Below are 6,000 nucleotides of genomic sequence, written 5' to 3' on the forward strand. Positions count from 1 at the left end.
TGAACCACATAAAATTGAATTGTTTTTGTAAATCAGAAGTGGTCAAATATCAGTTCAGCCTAACATATATGTAAACAGAAATTTGTAATAAAGACAGGAATAAGGTGCTACATGCCCTGACAAAGTGCTTCATGGTGCCTAGAGCAGTCAGTGGAGGCTCCCCAGAGGAGATGACATTTGAGCTGAGTTTCAGAAAATTATTGGGAGTTCACCATGTGTTCACAGGAAGCAAAGAGAATGAGAGTATTCCAGAAATAGGAAACAGCGTGTGCAGAGCTGTTGAACCAAGAAAGAACTAGCACATGTGAGAAACTGCAGACAGTGCAGACTGGTTGAAATATGGGTATGTTGGGAGTGACAGGAGATGAGACAGGCGAAGAAAGCAGAGGGCAGATTGTGGAAGGTTAGATGTGTTAAGCCAGAGCTTGATTTTATTCCTGAGATCAGTGCGATGTGTGTAATCCAGGAAGTGTGCAAGGCAATCTGTCTGAGTTCAGAAAGAAAATATTACTCCTTCCATGGGTATCTACCTTTGTCTTAACTTTTTAATTTTCTAATTACAATGTATGCAATTCTTATTGCAGTACTAGATGTAAATAATTTATAAATAAATAAATATATACATATTATGGTGTGTTATGAGTTAAATTATGCACCCCCAAAATTCATATGTTTCGGTCCTAACCCCCAGAATCTCAGGATGTGACCTTATTTGAAAATAGGGTCATTGCAGATTTAATTAGTTAAGACAAGGTGAAGTTAAGATGGAGTAGGGGGTCCCCACAGACACACAAACAGGAAGAATGCCACTTGTAGATGAAGGCTTGGAGTAATGCTTTTACAAGCCAAGGAACTCCAAAGATTGCCAGCAAACCATCAGAAGCAAAGGGAGAGGCATGAAACAGATTCTTTCTCATAGCCCTCAAACTAACCATGCTGATACCTTGATCTTGGACTTTCAGCCTCCAGAACTGTGAGACAGTAAATTTCTGTTGTTTAAGCCATCCAGTTTGCGGTACTTTGTTACAGTAGCCCTAGCAAACTAATACATGATAATACGTGGGCAAAAAGTTTGGAGACGCTGATTGGATGATGGGAGCCACTGAAGAGTTGGTTTGTGTTTAAGAGTCCAAACTATTTATGTCCTATCTTTATTCAATTAAATATATTTTATGTCCTATCTTTATTCAATTAAATATATTTTACCTTGAAAAGATTTCTTGATTTCTCAGTACTTATTCTACTTTTTAAAGCCATCATAGTGGGAAAACAGTTTGTTCACATTTGTGGTACAGTTTTTTGTTAAAGGAAAAAGGTAATTAGGAAATATTTAACCTTTAGCTCAAAACAGACAGGATAGTGATATGCAACAGTTTTAGGGGGAAAAAAATTACATTTAAGAAAAAAATCATTTAACCCCATGAACAGAAGTGGAGCCAAAATCAAAAAAAGGGTATGTTGGGCCGGCCTGGTGGCGCACTGCTACAGTGCGCCGCTTGGGAAGCGCGGCGGCGCTCCCGCCGAGGGTACAGATCCCACATACAGACCGGCCGCTCACTGGCTGAGCGAGGAGCGGGGGCAACACCGAGGGTTGCAATCCCGTTGCCGGTCCCGGTCCGGTACGGGCGCGACACTGAGGGTTGCGATCCGTTGCCGGTCACGAAAAAAGACAAAAAAAGACAAAAAAAAAAAGGGTATGTTATGGATGTTTGCATTCCCCTCCCCCCAAATTTATATATTGAAATCTGATCCTTGTTGTGATGGTATTTGGAGGTAGGTTCTTTGGGAGGTAATTAGGACGTGAGGGTAGAGCCCTCATGAATGGAATTAGTGCTCTTATAAGAAGAGGCCAGAAGCTGGCTGTATTATATTTTCTGCATTTTTAGATCTTTGTGGGCCATGGAATATTTAAAGATGTTTGACCTTACTCATGCAAGTCAACCAAAGCATTTTGAAATAATACTGTTTTTTTAAAAATCCACATGTATTTGTAATAGTGCTGTCATCCTTTAGACAAGTAGTTTTCAGACTTTTTAAAGTAATAGAACCCTTTCTTCAAATTAAATCTTATGTGGAAGTTTAATACACAGTAACTATGGCAGGCAGTTTACCTCATCATAGAGGACTGGCTATTTGTAAAAATATACCCTTGATGTTTTACATCTTTGTTTCTTATGTCTAGTCTGGAAGTAATGTATTTTATGAATAGGTATTCTATGTTCATTGTGTAATTTGTTAGCAAAATAAAAAGGAATTTACACGGATGGGGATAATAAAGATGCTCCTGATCTGTTATCATAGGATTTGTTTGGAGTTGCTTGCAGTTGTGGTGTTGGATTTATAGGAATCCACCCATCCTCTTTAATTTGGATCCCTTTGTGGCCAGCATAGCAGTCTGTGACCTATAGCCTCTTGGTCATGAATATAATGTCTACTGCTCCACAAAGATACATTTCTCAGTAAGGGACTTCCCTTCCTCTGCTTTCACCTACCGCTCTTTTTAATAATTTTTTATTTTGCTAAACTCATTTAACTCTACCTTTACCACCTTTAGACTCTAATAGACTCAAAAACCTGTTTGTCCAGTTTAGTATGTTTGTTTTTTTCTTCACCCATGACTTATAATCATATTACTGTAAGCTGATAAATATTTGGAACTGTATGTACTTTTTATATGTTTATATTGTTATCAAAACTAGCACCATATGGGGATGTTGTGGATAGTAGTGGAGTCTTTCAGAATTAGGGTTCTTGTATTCATGGTATTTATCAGATGGCTCATTTTTCCAAGATCAAGATAGGTCACCTGGCCAATCTGACGGCCCATAAATCACAGTTGAGGGACTTTTGTACCTTTTTCTAAAGGGTACATATAAAAAGATATAAATAACAAGCTATTCAGATAATTTGGTTATCAGTGAATCATTTCAATGAAAATATACCCAGACTCTTCACTCTTTTAGCAAATGTTTATTGAACCCCTACATGGTAGGGGTTAGCAGTCATCATGCTAAGCTTTAAGAATACAGTGGCAAATTAAATGAACATGATCCAAGCCTCATGTGATAGAGATATTACACAAAAAATATATGTACATATAAATTATATAATTTCTGTACAAGTTATGAAGGAAATAAACAGGGTTCTACAGTAGGAGTAGAAGAAGCTACATTACGTAGAACAGAAAAGGAATAGGAAGTCAAAAGTAAAGCATTCTAAGCAGAGAGATTAGTTTGTGCAAAGGCTCTGAGACAGGGAAGACCTGGGATTGTTTGAAGAACAAGACCTTAAGTTTCATGAGGAAAGATTTTTTTCTCTTTTGTTTAGAGAAATGTGTGTTACATAATAGGTGTAGAGAAATATTTGTGTATGACTGAATGAATGTCTGTAAACCTAGGATTCCGTGAGTACAAGTTGATTTGGAGAAGTAGGAAGGAACCAGACCATGCCAAGCCCTGTTAAAAACTGAGGGATCAAGTCTAAGTGTTCTGGGAAGCTAGTGAAGGATTTCATGAAGGGACAAGTAATAGGATCTAATTTACATTTTATAAAGATCACAGCTGTTGAGGGATTATTTGGTAGGCAGCAAAAATGGAATAAGGAAAACCCAGGTAGATGGTGCAGTGGACCAAAAGAAATCATAATGACAATGTTACAGGCAAGGTCAATTTTCAAGGTCAACTTTTGCCCATTTCACAACTTCAGCAGCTGAGCAAAGTGACAGTATCCAATTTATCTTTGTACCCCTAAGTCTCCGCAAACCCCTCAACATCCAGACCAATCCTGGAAAGAAAATAGCCTTTGGCTAGGAATTTAATCAAGCCCTTGAAGAAAATAACTTTGAAGTTTCTCCTGGGTCTTTGTGTAATTAAGGGAGTGACCATCTTAAATAAAATTACAAGGAAAATTGAGAATGTGGATTATTCTACAAGATAACTGATTTGGTCTTGTAAAAAAAAGTGAGAGAAGTGATTTGGTTATCTATTGTTGTGTAAGTATCCCTAGTGAGTATCTCTTTTGAAGAGATTTTACTACACAGAAGCAAAAGCAAGGGAATATAATTTTAAATTACTGTTAAGAACAAGTGGAATTTGGGCCAAGCCCGTGGCGCACTCGGGAGAGTGCGGCGCTGGGAGCACAGCAGCGCTCCCACCGTGGGTTCAGATCCTATATAGGGATGACCGGTGTAGCTCACAGCACTCAGTGGCTGAGCTCAGTGCGGCCGTTCTCAAAAAGGACAAAAAAAAAAAAAAAAAAGAACAAGTGGAATTTAAAGTTAAAAGCACAAAACCATTTGCATTAGCACCCAAGCAAATGAAATAAGTATAAATCTAACAAATATGTACATGATCTATACACAGAAAACTGAAAAACTCTGATGAAATCAATAAAAGAAAAACTAAATAAACAGATACTCCATGTTCATGGATAGAAAGATTCAATATTGTCAACATGTTAATTCTTCCCAACTTAATCTATAGATTCAAAGCAATCCCAATCAAAATCTTAGCAAGTTGCTTTGTGAATATCAACAAACTGATTCTGAAGTTTATATGGAGAGGGAAAAGATCCAGAATAGCCAACACAATATTGAAGGACAAGAATAAAGTTGAAGGACTGATACTACCTGACTTTAAGATTTATGTAAAGCTATAGTACTCATGACAGACTGGTATTGATGAAAGAAGAGATGAATAGAACAACAAAACAGAATAGAGAATCCATAAATAGACCCACATAGATCACATAGTCAATTGAACTTTGACTAAGGACTAAAGGCAATACAATGGAGAAAAGATAATCTTTTCAATAAATGGTCCTGGAAAAACTGGACATCCATTGTTATAACATGAATCTAGATACAGACCTTACATCCTTCACAATAATTAACTCAAAATGGGTCACATACCTAAATGTAAAATGGAAAACTATTAAAGTTCCTAGAAGATAACATTGAAGAAAATCTAGATGACCTAGGGCTTGATGATGACTTTTTAGATACAACACCATAGGCACAATCCATGAAAAAATGAATTGATAAGCTGGACTTAATTTTCATTAAAATTTTCTGCTCTGCAAAAGACACTGTCAAGAGGATAAAAGGAGAAGCCACAGATTTGGAGAAAATACTTTCAAAGACATGTCTGATAGAGGACTGTTATCCAAAGTAGGCAAAGAACTCTTAAAACTCAACAATTAGAAAACAAACAACCCAAGTAAAAACTAGGTCAAAGACCTTGACAGGTAACTCACCAAAGAAGATACACAGATGGCAGATAAGCATAAGAAAAGATGCTCCACATCATATGTCATCAAGGAAATGCATTTTAAAGCAACAATGAGATAACTACTACACACCTGTTAGAATGGCCAAAATGTCCAGAACACTGACAACACCAAATGCTGCAAAAGATGTGGAGCAACAGGAACTCTCATTCATTGCTGGTGGGAATGCAAAATGGTACAGCCACTGTAGAAGACAGTTCGGCAGTTTCTTGCAAAACTAATCATACTCTTACCACATGATCCAGCATTTGTGCTCCTTTGTACCCACACAGGTATACTTATAGTAGCTTTATATTATACTTCTCGCCATGTAATGGAGACACAAAAAGCATTACTCAAAGCAACACAAATGGAATTGAGAAACCCTAAGGGACTGCACCTCAGCAACTCCTCTGTTAGAAAGAGAAACGGGATATAGGCCCAATTCAAAGTTAGCTTCTGTTTTTATTGTAAAGACAAGGAAGTTTCACAAGAAAAATCAGTTGATTCAATCATTTCAAAACAACACAAAGACATGGGCAACATGACAGAAGTTATTTATGGCTAAGTATAGCTTAAACAACAGAAATTAGTAACATGATTTAAATTAACAATGTGACATTCCAAAGTACAATTTGTGAAAAGCTAAATTGATCAAACTGTGATCATTATCTAATCTAAAATATAACCTTTCTTAAATGATTTAAGCAAGAGTTACACTCTTATGAATAAGTC

This window comes from Galeopterus variegatus, unplaced genomic scaffold (genome assembly GCF_000696425.1).
Source record: "Galeopterus variegatus unplaced genomic scaffold, G_variegatus-3.0.2 Scaffold67, whole genome shotgun sequence".
Taxonomy (NCBI): domain Eukaryota; kingdom Metazoa; phylum Chordata; class Mammalia; order Dermoptera; family Cynocephalidae; genus Galeopterus; species Galeopterus variegatus.